A 21,177-nucleotide genomic window follows, 5' to 3' on the forward strand; every position below is an offset into this window, starting at 1 on the left:
TGACAGCTATCTTGATAACACAAGTCACTGGCCTCCATGACAGTACTCTCCCTATGCATCAGGTGACAGCTATCTTGATAACACAAGTCACTGGCCTCCATGACAGTACTCTCCCTATGCATCAGGTGACAGCTATCTTGATAATGCAAATCACTGGCCTCCATGACAGTACTCTCCCTATGCATCAGGTGACAGCTATCTTGATAATGCAAGTCACTGGCCTCCATGACAGTACTCTCCCTATGCATCAGGTGACAGCTATCTTGATAATGCAAGTCACTGGCCTCCATGACAGTACTCTGGTGGCGGCAGGAGCGCCGTCGCCGCGATTCAAGGTGAAAAAACATTGACTTAAAGAGGATGGAAGGCTGGGTCGTAGACAATGATGCCGTGTTCCACGTCGTCCAAGTTCACCTGCAAGCAGATTTTAAATCTTTTGATTATCACTTGATGACAGCTACACTTCATACTGAGTTGACTGGTGTTCATACAGTCTCCCAGACTGGCTTACCAGCAATATAAATTCTTGCACTACACCCAGGTGATATAGTGGAGGCATATGAGGTCAACTTCACTAGTAGCGCCAGTCACTGGTAAGTTCTCAAAGCTTCACCAACATCACCAATGATTGCCCACAAACAATCCAGCTGGGAGAACTTAAATTATAGCAAAGATTTACATATAAAGCCATGTTCCAAGTTGCGAAGTCCGAAATAGAGATTGACAGTCTCTTAGCTGTAAGTGCCAGTCACTCTGCAACTAGGTCCGCACACTCTATGCCCACTTTGTGGACAGTACCGGCAAGTCTGTTGTGTGCATCCCATGTGTTTCACCATGGGTAGACGACCACACACTTGCCTGGTACACCTCTCCAACAGTGTTTGTACAACACATTCTCAGATAATAGAATACGTTTTAAGTTTGTTTTTGTTTTTTTAACATTTTTCTCCTTATTTCACAGACAGACATCGTCCCGCTTTCGTACATCTGGGTGAAAAGCACTTCCAAGGTTTTGAAATTCCAGTTGTCGAAACGGATACTCATTAGATTAATCATTGCATCTGTAACGATTGCTGGATACATTTTCTTGCATTTGAAGCACTTTTGAGCGTTCTTTCAGAGCCAGTGAGGACTCATCCACTGAAGGCCACAAAGAAAGGGGAAGAAAAAGCTGCACTTCGCTCAACTCCGAGGGCATTTGTCATTTTTTGGATGGTGTTGACTCTTTACGTTTTCCCGATCCCGTACTGCATCATAATGCTGCATTTCTCATTGATCCAGATGAATCGTGGAAAATAACGGCTCAGAATGACGATAACATCGGAGTGAAGCTCCGTAGTTCAGTGCATGAAAAGTAATCCGTGTGTCAACTTGCTCTCAATTGTGTTTAGTCAACATCGCAACTCCTGGACCTCGATGTTCAACTGTCTGTCCCTCATATAGTTGATATATACCCGTAGTCTCCTCCCCAAGAAATCTGAAAAGTTCCATCTTGTTGGTAGTGTTGCGGAGAGAATCAGTAAGAGTTGGATTCCTCGTTTTTACATCACCTGTAGTAGTACGTGCTTGCAACAGTGAGACAGCAGCGCCATGGAGTGATCATATGAACCAGGGGTTCTCAGCCTTTTTTTCGATTACAGACCCCGATGGATTGCCTAATATGTGCCTATACACCCTTCACCAGACTGTTGGAACCATCATCATCACCAGTGCAAAATATTAAGTACCAGTGTGACTTCAAAAGTTGTCAGTAAGTTGGTTTTACTTTACATAAAGATAACTAGCAACAGCACAGCTGATAGCTTATTCTAATTTAGCAATAACTTTTTAAATTGTTCAGAGACCGTGCCCCATACCCCCATTATTTGTTCCCATATCCCCATTATTTTGTTCCCATACCCCCATTATTTTGATCCTGTACCCCCATTATTTGGTTCGTGTACCCCAAGAGGTATGGATACCCCAAATTAAGAACCCCTGATATAGAGAATGGGTTATGGTCGCCATTACCAACTGCTCTAAGTGATTATAATCCCCGACGAAAACCGGGCGGAGCAACAACAACTTCATTGGCATACTCCTTCACCACAGTATAGCTCGGCTCTCCTGGTACAGCAACTCAGGTTCACAGAAAGCCTGAGCCTGGCTAACTCATCTACCAGTTAACTTCTCCTGAACTGTAAATGAAGCATAAGTCTAAGATACACTGGTCAAGAAGATACACTGGTCAAGAAAATACACTGGTCAAGAAGATACACTGGTCAAGAAGATACACTGGTCAAGAAGATACACTGGTCAAGAAGTCTCAGTACAGTTGGTTTTCTTTGTCTTCTGTGTCCAATGAAGAGAAACAAGCTGAGCAATGTTGAGAGTTTCCTGTCCTCATCAGACGTGTGTCCAGGGACCGGTCAACACAGGATCATTTTTAGAAGAAACCTAAGGGCTTTCTGGTATCTTTCTTGAAATTCGTGCCTTCCAACAGAGAACATTATCACGTAGAATTACCGACAATATGTTAGGTAAACGGACACAAGTGCAACTAATATGACATTTTATTGTGGCAGTGTCTCGCTCTCCAGCTGTTACCAACGACTTGACAGAGATCCTGGAGAGCGAAACGTCACAATAAAATGTTACATTAGTTACACATGTGAGTTTTTACCTAACAAAACATTATCATAGCTGCGATCCCTTGCTATTTCACGGTAACAGATGAGAGGCCCTTTTGTAAATGTTGTGTAGTCCTCGCCGGGTCACCATCTGGAAAAGACGCGGACCGGGACATGTATAGTGGTTGGTCGTAGAGGGACTTTGTTGTGAGGTGATAAGATAGATCAGCATTACCTTCTGAAACCCAGTTTCTCTCTCATAAGGAGGAGTCCTTCAAGAATAATTTCCATCAGTCTTTCGCAAGGATGTCCCCGAGGTCCTACAATTGCTGCTATCGTCGGCATAAGACAAATGTGCAGCAGTTGAGTATCTTTACTGTTGAAATGTTTCCTCATTAAAGATACTCAAGTGTTGCACATGTGTCTAATTTATCAACTTGTCGGTTCTCTGAACCACTCATCTACTACTACACCTCTTGCCTCTATATTTGACTGAAGAAGCCTACTGTGTAGGCTAAGCTTTTCAACAGTCAAGATACCCAACTGTTGTACATGTGTCTTGTTTATTTATTTATTTATTTATTTTTATTTATTTATGTCTTTGCAAATAGTACATTGAGATTATGTATTTACAATAGTGGGTTGCAATGCAAAGAGAACCTCAATTATGCCTAGGCATTATGGGCCGACTTAACATTATTGTCGGTATTTTACGCTATTTTCAACACACGCTTCCTCGTGAACGTCCTTCAGGGGAAATACACGCTCTTCAGGAGGAAATGTTTTCATTTATCACTATCAGTGCCTCCTCAATCGCTCTGCTATGTAGACTGTAGACAGGTAGACTGGCAGTAGCTCCCTCAAAATACTACTAGGCACATCACATGGTATTTCAGTTCATTGTTGACAAGGGCGCCGTCATCGAGTTTGGTCAGAAGTTTCGAGTCGTCCAAGAGTATCCCTTTGTTCCTGGGTTTTTCACTAAGGGCAACTTCCTGGAGGTAGTGAAAGGGTCGCCTGGCACCAGTCACTTGCTTACACAACAGGCAGCAGAAGTGTGCGTCATTGCATGATCGCTGGCTCAGTCGAGGTTCAATTTGAGATGCTTGAGACGTGGTTGTTTTCACTAGCTGGTTCTCTTGGAATCTTCGGAGGCAATTTTGCTGCCGTTTACCTTATTTTTCTAATAGTCTGTCAGCACTCAAAGTGTCTTGAACTTCAGCTGACAGCTGCAGGCTGCTACCAGAAGCATGGTAGGTCTGGCAGGCATCAACAATTAAAGCTTGGACTCTCTTCCTCGTTCTTGCTGAGAGATGGACACCTCAACTTCTGTTCGATATTTTTTTTGGCAGGTGATGTAACGGATCCGATTCATCACAGCGACGGGATCTGGGAGGGACATTTAAAATAATCAAAAAGCAACAATAAAATAATAAAAAACTTTGATTTAACATACAGTACAACGCTTATCTGAAGGTGATTTACCAGACTAGGGAAGTGGCCAGTGATCCTACCCCTCCCACTGTTAGTGATCAAGGAGGGTTGACGGGAGGTGGCCAGTGATCCTACCCCTCCCATTGTTAAATAACAAAAAGGCACAATACCGTGACTGGAACGATACACAAACAACCCGCACATAAAAGACAGAAGCTTACGACGACGTTTCGGTCCGACTTGGACCATTGACAAAGTCACACTAACAGAGGAGGAGCAGGACGGCTATATATAGGCAGGAAGAGGTGGAGGTAGTAGTAGTGGTAGTAGTAGTAGTGGTAGTAGTACAAGAATTGTATATAATACCGACAGGAGGGTTGACGGGAAGTGCCCAGTGATCCTACCCCTCCCACTGTTAGTGATCAAGGAGGGTTGACGGGAGGTGGCCAGTGATCCTACCCTTCCCACTGTTAGTGATCAAGGAGGGTTGACGGGAAGTAGCCAGTGATCCTACCCCTCCCACTGTTAGTGATCAAGGAGGGTTGACGGGAGGTGGCCAGTGATCCTACCCCTCCCACTGTTAGTGATCAAGGAGGGTTGACGGGAGGTGGCCAGTGATCCTACCCCTCCCATTGTTAGTGATCAAGGAGGGTTGACGGGAGGTGGCCAGTGATCCTACCCCTCCCACTGTTAGTGATCAAGGAGGGTTGACGGGAGGTGGCCAGTGATCCTACCCCTCCCACTGTTAGTGATCAAGGAGGGTTGACGGGAGGTGACCAGTGATCCTACCCCTCCCACTGTTAGTGATCAAGGAGGGTTGACGGGAGGTGGCCAGTGATCCTACCCCTCCCACTGTTAGTGATCAAGGAGGGTTGACGGGAGGTGACCAGTGATCCTACCCCTCCCACTGTTAGTGATCAAGGAGGGTTGACGGGAGGTGGCCAGTGATCCTACCCCTCCCACTGTTAGTGATCAAGGAGGGTTGACGGGAGGTGGCCAGTGATCCTACCCCTCCCACTGTTAGTGATCAAGGAGGGTTGACGGGAGGTGGCCAGTGATCCTACCCCTCCCACTGTTAGTGATCAAGGAGGGTTGACGGGAGGTGGCCAGTGATCCTACCCCTCCCACTGTTAGTGATCAAGGAGGGTTGACGGGAGGTGGCCAGTGATCCTACCCCTCCCACTGTTAGTGATCAAGGAGGGTTGACGGGAGGTGGCCAGTGATCCTACCCCTCCCACTGTTAGTGATCAAGGAGGGTTGACGGGAGGTGGCCAGTGATCCTACCCCTCCCACTGTTAGTGATCAAGGAGGGTTGACGGGAGGTGACCAGTGATCCTACCCCTCCCACTGTTAGTGATCAAGGAGGGTTGACGGGAGGTGGCCAGTGATCCTACCCCTCCCACTGTTAGTGATCAAGGAGGGTTGACGGGAGGTGACCAGTGATCCTACCCCTCCCACTGTTAGTGATCAAGGAGGGTTGACGGGAGGTGGCCAGTGATCCTACCCCTCCCACTGTTAGTGATCAAGGAGGGTTGACGGGAAGTAGCCAGTGATCCTACCCTTCCCACTGTTAGTGATCAAGGAGGGTTGACGGGAAGTAGCCAGTGATCCTACCCTTCCCACTGTTAGTGATCAAGGAGGGTTGACGGGAAGTAGCCAGTGATCCTACCCTTCCCACTGTTAGTGATCAAGGAGGGTTGACGGGAAGTAGCCAGTGATCCTACCCTTCCCACTGTTAGTGATCAAGGAGGGTTGACGGGAGTTAAACTTCACGCTGGGTTCATTTCCAAAGGAGGAAATAAAAACATATTACAGCATTTAAAACAGCACTCTGCATTTTCTCACAACCAGTCAGATGAACGATCAATTACTGAACCCATAACCGGAGATAATGAGGGAGTTCCCTGGTGGAAACACTTCATCCCTCTCTCAGGTAGACTACTACCTCCCCATGGAAGCTCTGATCATGGAAGTCGAGCAAGGAACAAGGAAGACATGACCATTTTCCTCCTGTCAGCCGCCTAGTGGGCAGGATGGAGGAACCCCAACCCCACCGGAGCCTAATGTCTGCCACCCTTCCAGATTGATTACAGGGGTCACAGGGAACAACAATTCGTTTGGTTCAAACTTTTACATGTGTAATAAATGGCATCCAGGGCAGTGTTCCCTAGTGACAGTGACGCTGTGACCCAACACTGGCACCTCCTGAGCCACACACCAAGATGCCTCTCTTCACTCCTTTGTTCAGTGCAGATCACTCCTGTTATTATTATTATTATTATTATTATTATTATTATTATTATTATTATTATTATTATTATTATTATTATCCCATTATTTTTATTATTGTTATCGTGGCATCTTTTTCAGCGTTCAGTTTGTGGCATATATATCAGATCATCTCCCAGGATGCCACCCACAACAAAACCTAGCACGTTGGTACTTATTTACTGATAGGTGAACAAGGGTAGCAGGTGTCAGGGTGAACAGGGGCATCAGGTATTAGGGTGAACAGTGGCAGCAGGTCTCAGGATGAATAAGGGTAGCAGGTGTCAGGGTGAACAGGGGCAGCAAGTGCCAGGGTGAACAGGGGCAGCAGGTGTCAGGGTGAACAGGGGCAGCAAGTGTCAGGGTGAACAGGGGCAGCAGGTGTCAGGGTGAACAGGGGCAGCAGGTGTCAGGGTGAACAGGGGCAGCAGGTGTCAGGGTGAACAGGGGCAGCAGGTGCCAGGGTGAACAGGGGCAGCAGGTGCCAGGGTGAACAGGGGCAGCAGGTGTCAGGGTGAACAGGGGCAGCAGGTGTCAGGGTGAACAGGGGCAGCAGGTGCCAGGGTGAACAGGGGCAGCAGGTGCCAGGGTGAACAGGGGCAGCAGGTGCCAGGGTGAACAGGGGCAGCAGGTGCCAGGGTGAACAGGGGCAGCAGGTGCCAGGGTGAACAGGGGCAGCAGGTGCCAGGGTGAACAGGGGCAGCAGGTGCCAGGGTGAACAGGGGCAGCAGGTGTAGATTTTAGTGAACGAGGATTTACAGTAACCTGAGGGACACTGAGTGTTTTCACCTGTTTGTTTGTTTAGCAGGCTAATACCTAATTACCGCTAGGTGCATAGTGGCAGCAGGTGACTTGCCCATACTTCTCACCTACAACAGTAGACTAACACTGGTAATTATTTTCTGCTAGGTGAAGAGGGGCAGGTGAAAAGATAAAAGGGAGTAGCAGGTGTAATTACAAAGGGACAGTAGGTGTGTGAACAGGTGCGAGGGTGAGCAGCAGGTAGTGAAGCGGGTGTGCCTGAAGGAGAGGGGTGGTGCGGGCGGCGCGGGGCGGCGCGGGGCGGCGCGGGGCGGGTCACGAGGGCTGCTACATCTGGATATTACCTTTAAGCAAGGAACACGCGCCCAGGCAGGTGCCTGGCGTCATGCTGTCTGGTAGGGCCACGTGCACGGTGCACCTGCCCACGCACATGGCCGCCGCCATGAATCAATAGTTGCGTCTGGCCGTCTACCACCGCTGGCCTCCCTGTCCGCCCTGACCTTCTTCCTCTCTCTCTCTCTCTCTCTCTCTCTCTCTCTCTCTCTCTCTCTCTCTCTCTCTCTCTCTCTCTCATCCTCCTCCTCCTCCTCCTCCTCCTCCTCCTCCTCCTCCTCCTCCTCCTCCTCCTCCTCCTCCTCCTCCTCCTCCTCCTTTTACTCCTCCAACTCCCCCTCCCATAGTCTGGTTATATCGCAGACATCTGTCTCGCCACCAGCTGTCTGGATGCAATACCTCCATTAGCAATACTCAAGAACGCATCATTCACACCATAACTGCCACTTGCAGTATTTTTATCAAGAGGGAAGAAGCGCTAAACAGTAAGGTTCATTCAGCGCCTGGGCAATGGAAGGTAATGAGGCTTGATTCTTTCACCAAGAACCCTTCGCCAAATTCAAGGCGCCCCCCTCCCCTTACCTCCTTGAAGGGCCACACAGCCTGGAAAACTCCAAACAAAATTCCAGTCATCAAAGAAGGGAAAAATAGAGAAGGTATAGTATAGAGGAGTGTAGCTAACATGTGTTCCCTTCAGAGCCAAAAATAAAAATACTAGTGAAACAAGTAGAGCATCTGCGGAACTTTGTTATTAATAGTTATCAGGGGTTAACAGAAGGATATTCCCTCCTAACTTGGAAATAAATGGTATCAAATACCGACACAGTGGAAATATAAACACATATGCAGTATAATGTGATCCTTTATTGACAACGTTTCACCCACACAGTGGGCTTTTTCAAGTCACACACAGATCTGTGTGTGACTTGAAAAAGCCCACTGTGTGGGTGAAACGTTGTCAATAAAGGATCACATTATACTGCATTTGTGTTTATATTCCCTCCTAACTTCATTGAATTCTGTGATTTGGTAACGTAGATCACGAAAGAAGCGGAAAGAGGAGGAGAAGACTGCATATTCCAGGACTTGGCAGTAAGCCTTTGAACACACTTCCCCACAGGAGAATAATTAACACTGTAAGGAGGAAGTACTACAATAGATCAATAACATTGACAGATGAGAACCAGTATGTTATAGGATCACTAGATAAAAATATACAAAAATGGTTCAGTGGCTACTGAAGTTCATCCCCAACCAATGCAGAGTTCCGAGGAAGGCAACAAGAAACAAAGAGAGACTTCAGTGTCTGATAGGTAAAATTAACTAGGTGAAGGTAGAGGTAGAAGAGATAATGGAAGCTGAAACAATTAAGTAAATTAGGTTGCAGAATAGGAGAGTACACAGGGATGAGAAGCTTATTAACCAGAGTGCAACTTAAAGATCAAATGGATGAGAGGAGATATAGAGTCCGTGTCGCATTAAGCAATGTATGAAAGCCAAAACCTAATCAAGAGAGTATTAAACAAATGCAGAAGAGGAAACTATGCACTCTACGTTTCGATCCATTCAAGGAGCTCTATCAAACTGTGACCTGATGACAAGTTGTGACTTGATAATGACCTACAATGGAGGGTAAACCATCAAGTAATAAGACAGCTCATGGAGAATGACACAATATGTGAGAACTCGATGAAGGATTCCAAGAAGTATTGACGATTAAGTAGGACAACGAAGGAGACGAAGCCTTGTCACACTATGCTAAACCAGAGAAAGAGGAGGAGGGGAGGGAGGCCAGAAGAAGAGTACCACTTGAGAGGGAGGCCAGAAGACTACCTCTTTATAGGAAGACCAGAGGAAGACTACCCCTTGATAGAAAGACCAGAGGAAGACTAGCCCTTGATAGGAAGACCAGAGGAAGCCTAGCCCTTCATATGAAGACCAGAGGAAGACTACCCCTTGATAGGAAGACCAGAGGAAGACTACCCCTTGATAGGAAGACCAGAGGAAGGCTACCCCTTGATAGGAAGACCAGAGGAAGGCTACCCCTTGATAGGAAGACCAGAGGAAGGCTACCCCTTGATTGGAAGATCTGTGGAAAGGTGAAAGGAAAGGACCTAGACGTGGATCACAGCAAATACTTTATCAGAAACTCGTATAAACAAAATCACATGACTGGCATATATTAAGCTTGTAAGTCTGGTACTAACCTTCAAGAATTTGAACTGGGGGGGAGAGGGGTACTTAGATCTCTATGCTCAGCATACATTAAACCAGTACTGGACTACGAGGCTGCAACTTGCAGCGCTCTTCTCAAAATATATTAAAAAAGAGAACATTGCATGGTTTGCTGCAAGGTTGGTCCCAGCACTGCCAGCGTGGGATCTATATCAGAAGACCGAGGAGCTGCAGCACAACTTATGAGATAACACAGGCACACATAAATGAAGAACAAAAAGGCACAATACAGGGACCGGAACAGTACATAAATATCCCACACATAGGATAGACAAGCTGATGACTATGTTTCGGTCCGACTTTGACCATTAACAAAACAGAGAGAGAGAGAGAGAGAACAGGAAACACAATTGGACACTATAGTTCTAAATAGAGTCAAGGCTACATGAAGGATTCCCTCAGTGAGACAGTGGTCAATAAATGGGGTGACAAAAAATAAATAAACACTGGAGGCTGACAAAATACGTGGATTCGAAACATGTGTAAAAGGACTCACAGGGCAAAACGTAACCCCACACTGTTTAACCATACTGTACACACGGGGCACAAGAGCTAGGGCCCAACCGTCGCAGACTCAACTAGGCGAGCACCAGACATATACGCAAGACTGTTTCCCTCTACCAGTGGTGTTCTTTTACCTAGTAATAAAGAGGTACCTGGATGTTAGTAGGCTGTTATAAGCAGCATCCTGGTATATGGTCCAGGATGTTCTTGGCCCGGTGGCCTGGTGGCTAAAGCTCCCGCTTCACGCATGGAGGGCCCGGGTTCGATTCCCGGCGGGTGGAAACATTTCGACACGTTTCCTTACACCTGTTGTCCTGTTCACCTAGCAGCAAATAGGTACCTGGGTGTTAGTCGACTGGTGTGGGTCGCATCCTGGGGGACAAGATTAAGGACCCCAATGGAAATAAGTTAGACAGTCCTCGATGACGCACTGACTTTCTTGGGTTATCCTGGGTGGCTAACCCTCCGGGGTTAAAAATCCGAACGAAATCTTATCTTATCTTATTTTACCTGGATGTTAGTAGGCTGTTATAAGCAGCATCCTGGTATATGGTCCAGGATGATCTTGCGCTACCTGGATGTTAGTAGGCTGTTATAAGCAGCATCCTGGTATATGGTCCAGGATAATCTTGCGCTACCTGGATGTTAGTAGGCTGTTATAAGCAGCATCCTGGTATATGGTCCAGGATAATCTTGCGCTACCTGGATGTTAGAAGGCTGTTATAAGCAGCATCCTGGTATATGGTCCAGCAGCATCCTGGTATATGGTCCAGCAGCATCCTGGTATATGGTCCAGCAGCATCCTGGTATATGGTCCAGCAGCATCCTGGTATATGGTCCAGGATGATCTTCATAAAATAAAGGAACGACAGATTTAAATGACAGGAAAATCAATGTTGTATCCGTCATATTACATTATGTTAAATAATATGTGAATAGAATAGTAGTGTCATGGCACTGTTGATGCCACAAGTTGTGTCATGGCACTGTTTATACCACAAGTTGTGTCATGGCACTTGATGCCACAAGTTGTGTCATGGCACTGTTGATACCACAAGTTGTGTCATGGCACTTGATGCCACAAGTTGTGTCATGGCACTGTTGATACCACAAGTTGTGTCATGGCACTGTTGATGCCACAAGTTGTGTCATGGCACTGTTGATGCCACAAGTTGTGTCATGGCACTGTTGATACCACAAGTTGTGTCATGGCACTTGATGCCACAAGTTGTGTCATGGCACTGTTGATGCCACAAGTTGTGTCATGGCACTGTTGATGCCACAAGTTGTGTCATGGCACTGTTGATACCACAAGTTGTGTCATGGTACTTGATGCCACAAGTTGTGTCATGGCACTGTTGATGCCACAAGTTGTGTCATGGCACTGTTGATGCCACAAGTTGTGTCATGGCACTGTTGATGCCACAAGTTGTGTCATGGCACTGTTGATACCACAAGTTGTGTCATGGTACTTGATGCCACAAGTTGTGTCATGGCACTGTTGATGCCACAAGTTGTGTCATGGCACTGTTGATGCCACAAGTTGTGTCATGGTACTTGATGCCACAAGTTGTGTCATGGCACTGTTGATGCCACAAGTTGTGTCATGGCACTGTTGATGCCACAAGTTGTGTCATGGTACTTGATGCCACAAGTTGTGTCATGGCACTGTTGATGCCACAAGTTGTGTCATGGCACTGTTGATGCCACAAGTTGTGTCATGGCACTGTTGATGCCACAAGTTGTGTCATGGCACTGTTGATGCCACAAGTTGTGTCATGGCACTGTTGATGCCACAAGTTGTGTCATGGCACTGTTGATGCCACAAGTTGTGTCATGGCACTGTTGATGCCACAAGTTGTGTCATGGCACTGTTGATACCACAAGTTGTGTCATGGCACTTGATGCCACAAGTTGTGTCATGGCACTGTTGATGCCACAAGTTGTGTCATGGCACTGTTGATGCCACAAGTTGTGTCATGGCACTGTTGATACCACAAGTTGTGTCATGGTACTTGATGCCACAAGTTGTGTCATGGCACTGTTGATGCCACAAGTTGTGTCATGGCACTGTTGATGCCACAAGTTGTGTCATGGCACTGTTGATGCCACAAGTTGTGTCATGGCACTGTTGATACCACAAGTTGTGTCATGGTACTTGATGCCACAAGTTGTGTCATGGCACTGTTGATGCCACAAGTTGTGTCATGGCACTGTTGATGCCACAAGTTGTGTCATGGTACTTGATGCCACAAGTTGTGTCATGGCACTGTTGATGCCACAAGTTGTGTCATGGCACTGTTGATGCCACAAGTTGTGTCATGGTACTTGATGCCACAAGTTGTGTCATGGCACTGTTGATGCCACAAGTTGTGTCATGGCACTGTTGATGCCACAAGTTGTGTCATGGCACTGTTGATGCCACAAGTTGTGTCATGGCACTGTTGATGCCACAAGTTGTGTCATGGCACTGTTGATGCCACAAGTTGTGTCATGGCACTGTTGATGCCACAAGTTGTGTCATGGCACTGTTGATGCCACAAGTTGTGTCATGGCACTGTTGATGCCACAAGTTGGCATCATAATAGAGACGCAGGTGTGTAAATTAAAGGTGTCAGCTGTAAACAATTGAGTTATTTTTACACAGTCTTTGATAACATGTTTATTGATTATAGTCCCTCCATCTCTACTTCCTCCATCTCTACTTCCTCCATCTCTACTTCCTCCATCTCTACTTCCTCCATCTCTGCTCCCTCCATCTCTACTTCCTCCATCTCTACTTCCTCCATCTCTACTTCCTCCATCTCTACTTCCTCCATCTCTACTTCCTCCATCTCTACTTCCTCCATCTCTACTTCCTCCATCTCTACTTCCTCCATCTCTACTCCCTCCATCTCTACTTCCTCCATCTCTGCTCCCTCCATCTCTACTTCCTCCATCTCTACTTCCTCCATCTCTACTTCCTCCATCTCTACTTCCTCCATCTCTACTCCCTCCATCTCTACTTCCTCCCTCTCTGCTCCCTCCATCTCTACTTCCTCCATCTCTACTTCCTCCATCTCTACTTCCTCCATCTCTACTTCCTCCATCTCTACTTCCTCCATCTCTACTTCCTCCATCTCTACTTCCTCCATCTCTACTTCCTCCATCTCTACTTCCTCCATCTCTACTTCCTCCATCTCTACTCCCTCCATCTCTACTTCCTCCCTCTCTGCTCCCTCCATCTCTACTTCCTCCATCTCTGCTCCCTCCATCTCTACTTCCTCCATCTCTACTTCCTCCATCTCTGCTCCCTCCATCTCTACTTCCTCCATCTCTACTTCCTCCATCTCTACTTCCTCCATCTCTACTTCCTCCATCTCTACTTCCTCCATCTCTACTTCCTCCATCTCTACTTCCTCCATCTCTACTCCCTCCATCTCTACTTCCTCCCTCTCTGCTCCCTCCATCTCTACTTCCTCCATCTCTACTTCCTCCATCTCTACTTCCTCCATCTCTACTTCCTCCCTCTCTGCTCCCTCCATCTCTACTTCCTCCATCTCTACTTCCTCCATCTCTACTTCCTCCCTCTCTGCTCCCTCCATCTCTACTTCCTCCATCTCTGCTCCCTCCATCTCTACTTCCTCCATCTCTGCTCCCTCCATCTCTGCTCCCTCCATCTCTGCTTCCCTCCATCTCTACTTCCTCCATCTCTACTTCCTCCATCTCTACTTCCTCCATCTCTACTTCCTCCCTCTCTGCTCCTCCATCTCTACTCCCTCCATCTCTACTTCCTCCCTCTCTGCTCCCTCCATCTCTACTTCCTCCATCTCTGCTCCCTCCATCTCTGCTCCCTCCCTCTCTGCTCCCTCCATCTCTACTTCCTCCCTCTCTGCTCCCTCCATCTCTACTTCCTCTCTGCTCCCTCCATCTCTACTTCCTCCCTCTCTGCTCCCTCCATCTCTACTTCCTCCCTCTCTGCTCCCTCCATCTCTACTTCCTCCCTCTCTGCTCCCTCCATCTCTACTTCCTCCCTCTCTGCTCCCTCCATCTCTACTTCCTCTCTGCTCCCTCCATCTCTACTTCCTCTCTGCTCCCTCCATCTCTACTCCCTCCATCTCTGCTCCCTCCCTCTCTGCTCCCTCCATCTCTACTTCCTCCCTCTCTGCTCGCTCCATCTCTACTCCCTCCCTCTCTGCTCCCTCCATCTCTACTTCCTCCCTCTCTGCTCCCTCCATCTCTACTTCCTCCCTCTCTTCTCCCTCCATCTCTACTCCCTCCCTCTCTGCTCCCTCCATCTCTACTCCCTCCATCTCTGCTCCCTCCCTCTCTGCTCCCTCCATCTCTACTTCCTCCCTCTCTGCTCGCTCCATCTCTACTCCCTCCCTCTCTGCTCCCTCCATCTCTACTTCCTCCATCTCTGCTCCCTCCATCTCTGCTCCCTCCCTCTCTGCTCCCTCCATCTCTACTTCCTCCATCTCTGCTCCCTCCATCTCTACTTCCTCCATCTCTGCTCCCTCCATCTCTGCTTCCTCCCTCTCTGCTCCCTCCATCTCTACTTCCTCCATCTCTGCTCCCTCCATCTCTACTTCCTCCCTCTCTGCTCCCTCCATCTCTACTTCCTCCCTCTCTGCTCCCTCCATCTCTACTTCCTCCCTCTCTGCTCCCTCCATCTCTACTTCCTCCCTCTCTGCTCCCTCCATCTCTACTTCCTCCCTCTCTGCTCCCTCCATCTCTACTTCCTCCATCTCTGCTCCCTCCATCTCTGCTCCCTCCCTCTCTGCTCCCTCCATCTCTACTTCCTCCATCTCTGCTCCCTCCATCTCTACTTCCTCCCTCTCTGCTCCCTCCATCTCTACTTCCTCCCTCTCTGCTCCCTCCATCTCTACTTCCTCCCTCTCTGCTCCCTCCATCTCAACTTCCTCCCTCTCTGCTCCCTCCATCTCTACTTCCTCCCTCTCTGCTCCCTCCATCTCTACTTCCTCCCTCTCTGCTCCCTCCATCTCTACTTCCTCCCTCTCTGCTCCCTCCATCTGTACTTCCTCCCACTCTGCTCCCTCCATCTTTACTTCATCCATCTCTGCTCCCTCCATCTCTACTTCCTCCATCTCTGCTCCCTCCATCTCTACTTCCTCCCTCTCTGCTCCCTCCATCTCTACTTCCTCCCTCTCTGCTCCCTCCATCTCTACTTCCTCCATCTCTGCTCCCTCCATCTCTACTTCCTCCCTCTCTGCTCCCTCCATCTCTACTTCCTCCCTCTCTGCTCCCTCCATCTCTACTTCCTCCCTCTCTGCTCCCTCCATCTCTACTTCCTCCCTCTCTGCTCCCTCCATCTCTACTTCCTCCCTCTCTGCTCCCTCCATCTCTACTTCCTCCCTCTCTGCTCCCTCCATCTCTACTTCCTCCCTCTCTGCTCCCTCCATCTCTGCTCCCTCCATCTCTACTTCCTCCCTCTCTGCTCCCTCCATCTCTACTCCCTCCATCTCTACTCCCGCCATCTCTACTTCCTCTGCTCCCTCCATCTCTACTCCCTCCATCTCTACTCCCTCCATCTCTACTTCCTCCCTCTCTGCTCCCTCCATCTCTGCTCCCTCCATCTCTACTTCCTCCCTCTCTGTTCCCTCCATCTCTACTCCCTCCATCTCTACTCCCTCCATCTCTGCTCCCTCCATCTCTGCTCCCTCCATCTCTACTTCCTCCCTCTCTGTTCCCTCCATCTCTACTCCCTCCATCTCTACTCCCTCCATCTCTACTTCCTCCCTCTCTGCTCCCTCCATCTCTACTTCCTCCCTCTCTGCTCCCTCCATCTCTACTTCCTCCCTCTCTGCTCCCTCCATCTCTACTTCCTCCCTCTCTGCTCCCTCCATCTCTACTTCCTCCCTCTCTGCTCCCTCCATCTCTACTTCCTCCCTCTCTGCTCCCTCCATCTCTACTTCCTCCCTCTCTGCTCCCTCCATCTCTACTTCCTCCCTCTCTGCTCCCTCCATCTCTACTTCCTCCCTCTCTGCTCCCTCCATCTCTGCTCCCTCCATCTCTACTTCCTCCCTCTCTGTTCCCTCCATCTCTGTTCCCTCCATCTCTACTTCCTCCCTCTCTGTTCCCTACATCTCTACTCCCTCCATCTCTACTCCCTCCATCTCTACTTCCCTCCATCTCTACTTCCTCTCTACTCTCCATCTCTACTTCCTCCCTCTCTGCTCCCTCCATCTCTACTTCCTCCCTCTCTGTTCCCTCCATCTCTACTTCCTCCCTCTCTGCTCCCTCCATCTCTACTTCCTCCCTCTCTGCTCCCTCCATCTCTACTTCCTCTCTGCTCCCTCCATCTCTACTTCCTCCCTCTCTGCTCCCTCCATCTCTACTTCCTCCATCTCTGTTCCCTCCATCTCTACTTCCTCCCTCTCTGCTCCCTCCATCTCTACTTCCTCCCTCTCTGCTCCCTCCCTCTCTACTTCCTCCCTCTCTGCTCCCTCCATCTCTACTTCCTCCCTCTCTGCTCCCTACATCTCTACTTCCTCCCTCTCTGCTCCCTCCATCTCTACTTCCTTCCTCTCTGCTCCCTCCATCTCTACTTCCTCCCTCTCTGCTCCCTCCATCTCTACTTCCTCCCTCTCTGCTCCCTCCAGCTCTACTTCCTCCCTCTCTGCTCCCTCCATCTCTACTTCCTCCCTCTCTGCTCCCTCCATCTCTACTTCCTCCCTCTCTGCTCCCTCCATCTCTACTTCCTCCCTCTCTGTTCCCTCCCTCTCTACTTCCTCCCTCTCTGCTCCCTCCATCTCTACTTCCTCCCTCTCTGCTCCCTTCATCTCTACTTCCTCCCTCTCTGCTCCCTCCCTCTCTGCTTCGTCTCTACTCCCTCCCTCTACTCCCTCTCTACTCCCTCCCTCTCTACTTCGTATCTTCTCCCTCCCTCTCTACTTCCTCCTTCTCTACTCCGTCTCTCTCTACTCCCTCACTCTCTACTTCCTCCCTCTCTACTTCCTCCTTCTCTACTCCGTCTCTCTCTACTCCCTCACTCTCTACTCCCTCCCTCTCTACTTCCTCCCTCTCTACTCCCTCTCTCTCTACTCCCTCACTCTCTACTCCCTCTCTCTCTACTCCCTCCCTCTCTACACCTCTTCTCCTTCATTTACTCATTTCTCTCTATTCTCTCCTCCGAGGGCATGAGTTCTCTTACCAGTATGTAGGAGATGAATGGTATGAGTGAGTCTCCCTGCTGGACGACCACTGACGAGGTGTAGTAGACCAGTGAGTCTCCCTGCTGGACGACCACTGACGAGGTGTAGTAGACCAGTGAGTCTCCCTGTTGGACGACCACTGGCAAGGTGTAGTAGACCAGTGAGTCTCCCTGTTGGACGACCACTGACAAGGTGTAGTAGACCAGTGAGTCTCCCTGTTGGACGACCACTGACAAGGTGTAGTAGACCAGTGAGTCTCCCTGTTGGACGACCACTGACAAGGTGTAGTAGACCAGTGAGTCTCCCTGTTGGACGACCACTGACAAGGTGTAGTAGACCAGTGAGTCTCCCTGTTGGACGACCACTGACAAGGTGTAGTAGACCAGTGAGTCTCCCTGTTGGACGACCACTGACAAGGTGTAGTAGACCAGTGAGTCTCCCTGTTGGACGACCACTGACAAGGTGTAGTAGACCAGTGAGTCTCCCTGTTGGACGACCACTGACAAGGTGTAGTAGACCAGTGAGTCTCCCTGTTGGACGACCACTGACAAGGTGTAGTAGACCAGTGAGTCTCCCTGTTGGACGACCACTGACAAGGTGTAGTAGACCAGTGAGTCTCCCTGTTGGACGACCACTGACAAGGTGTAGTAGACCAGTGAGTCTCCCTGTTGGACGACCACTGACAAGGTGTAGTAGACCAGTGAGTCTCCCTGTTGGACGACCACTGACAAGGTGTAGTAGACCAGTGAGTCTCCCTGTTGGACGACCACTGACAAGGTGTAGTAGACCAGTGAGTCTCCCTGTTGGACGACCACTGACAAGGTGTAGTAGACCAGTGAGTCTCCCTGTTGGACGACCACTGACAAGGTGTAGTAGACCAGTGAGTCTCCCTGTTGGACGACCACTGACAAGGTGTAGTAGACCAGTGAGTCTCCCTGTTGGACGACCACTGACAAGGTGTAGTAGACCAGTGAGTCTCCCTGTTGGACGACCACTGACAAGGTGTAGTAGACCAGTGAGTCTCCCTGCTGGACGACCACTGACAAGGTGTAGTAGACCAGTGAGTCTCCCTGTTGGACGACCACTGACAAGGTGTAGTAGACCAGTGAGTCTCCCTGTTGGACGACCACTGACAAGGTGTAGTAGACCAGTGAGTCTCCCTGTTGGACGACCACTGACAAGGTGTAGTAGACCAGTGAGTCTCCCTGTTGGACGACCACTGACAAGGTGTAGTAGACCAGTGAGTCTCCCTGTTGGACGACCACTGACAAGGTGTAGTAGACCAGTGAGTCTCCCTGTTGGACGACCACTGACAAGGTGTAGTAGACCAGTGAGTCTCCCTGTTGGACGACCACTGACAAGGTGTAGTAGACCAGTGAGTCTCCCTGTTGGACGACCACTGACAAGGTGTAGTAGACCAGTGAGTCTCCCTGTTGGACGACCACTGACAAGGTGTAGTAGACCAGTGAGTCTCCCTGTTGGACGACCACTGACAAGGTGTAGTAGACCAGTGAGTCTCCCTGTTGGACGACCACTGACAAGGTGTAGTAGACCAGTGAGTCTCCCTGTTGGACGACCACTGACAAGGTGTAGTAGACCAGTGAGTCTCCCTGTTGGACGACCACTGACAAGGTGTAGTAGACCAGTGAGTCTCTCCTGTTGGACGACCACTGACAAGGTGTAGTAGACCAGTGAGTCTCCCTGTTGGACGACCACTGACAAGGTGTAGTAGACCAGTGAGTCTCCCTGTTGGACGACCACTGACAAGGTGTAGTAGACCAGTGAGTCTCCCTGTTGGACGACCACTGACAAGGTGTAGTAGACCAGTGAGTCTCCCTGTTGGACGACCACTGACAAGGTGTAGTAGACCAGTGAGTCTCCCTGTTGGACGACCACTGACAAGGTGTAGTAGACCAGTGAGTCTCCCTGTTGGACGACCACTGACAAGGTGTAGTAGACCAGTGAGTCTCCCTGTTGGACGACCACTGACAAGGTGTAGTAGACCAGTGAGTCTCCCTGTTGGACGACCACTGACAAGGTGTAGTAGACCAGTGAGTCTCCCTGTTGGACGACCACTGACAAGGTGTAGTAGACCAGTGAGTCTCCCTGTTGGACGACCACTGACAAGGTGTAGTAGACCAGTGAGTCTCCCTGTTGGACGACCACTGACAAGGTGTAGTAGACCAGTGAGTCTCCCTGTTGGACGACCACTGACAAGGTGTAGTAGACCAGTGAGTCTCCCTGTTGGACGACCACTGACAAGGTGTAGTAGACCAGTGAGTCTCCCTGTTGGACGACCACTGACAAGGTGTAGTAGACCAGTGAGTCTCCCTGTTGGACGACCACTGACAAGGTGTAGTAGACCAGTGAGTCTCCCTGTTGGACGACCACTGACAAGGTGTAGTAGACCAGTGAGTCTCCCTGTTGGACGACCACTGACAAGGTGTAGTAGACCAGTGAGTCTCCCTGTTGGACGACCACTGACAAGGTGTAGTAGACCAGTGAGTCTCCCTGTTGGACGACCACTGACAAGGTGTAGTAGACCAGTGAGTCTCCCTGTTGGACGACCACTGACAAGGTGTAGTAGACCAGTGAGTCTCCCTGTTGGACGACCACTGACAAGGTGTAGTAGACCAGTGAGTCTCCCTGTTGGACGACCACTGACAAGGTGTAGTAGACCAGTGAGTCTCCCTGTTGGACGACCACTGACAAGGTGTAGTAGACCAGTGAGTCTCCCTGTTGGACGACCACTGACAAGGTGTAGTAGACCAGTGAGTCTCCCTGTTGGACGACCACTGACAAGGTGTAGTAGACCAGTGAGTCTCCCTGTTGGACGACCACTGACAAGGTGTAGTAGACCAGTGAGTCTCCCTGTTGGACGACCACTGACAAGGTGTAGTAGACCAGTGAGTCTCCCTGTTGGACGACCACTGACAAGGTGTAGTAGACTAGTGAGTCTCCCTGTTGGACGACCACTGACAAGGTGTAGTAGACCAGTGAGTCTCCCTGTTGGACGACCACTGACAAGGTGTAGTAGACCAGTGAGTCTCCCTGTTGGACGACCACTGACAAGGTGTAGTAGACCAGTGAGTCTCCCTGTTGGACGACCACTGACAAGGTGTAGTAGACCAGTGAGTCTCCCTGTTGGACGACCACTGACAAGGTGTAGTAGACCAGTGAGTCTCCCTGTTGGACGACCACTGACAAGGTGTAGTAGACCAGTGAGTCTCCCTGTTGGACGACCACTGACAAGGTGTAGTAGACCAGTGAGTCTCCCTGTTGGACGACCACTGACAAGGTGTAGTAGACCAGTGAGTCTCCCTGCTGGACGACCACATACAAGGTGTAGTAGACCAGTGAGTCTCCCTGTTGGACGACCACTGACAAGGTGCAGTAGACCAGTGAGTCTCCCTGTTGGACGACCACTGACAAGGTGTAGTAGACCAGTGAGTCTCCCTGTTGGACGACCACTGACAAGGTGTAGTAGACCAGTGAGTCTCCCTGTTGGACGACCACTGACAAGGTGTAGTAGACCAGTGAGTCTCCCTGTTGGACGACCACTGACAAGGTGTAGTTGACCAGTGAGTCTCCCTGCTGGACGACCACTGACAAGGTGTAGTAGACCAGTGAGTCTCCCTGTTGGACGACCACTGACAAGGTGTAGTAGACCAGTGAGTCTCCCTGTTGGACGACCACTGACAAGGTGTAGTAGACTAGTGAGTCTCCCTGTTGGACGACCACTGACAAGGTGTAGTAGACCAGTGAGTCTCCCTGTTGGACGACCACTGACAAGGTGTAGTAGACTAGTGAGTCTCCCTGTTGGACGACCACTGACAAGGTGTAGTAGACCAGTGAGTCTCCCTGTTGGACGACCACTG

Source organism: Cherax quadricarinatus, chromosome 51 (genome assembly GCF_038502225.1).
Source record: "Cherax quadricarinatus isolate ZL_2023a chromosome 51, ASM3850222v1, whole genome shotgun sequence".
Classification (NCBI taxonomy): Eukaryota; Metazoa; Arthropoda; class Malacostraca; order Decapoda; family Parastacidae; genus Cherax; species Cherax quadricarinatus.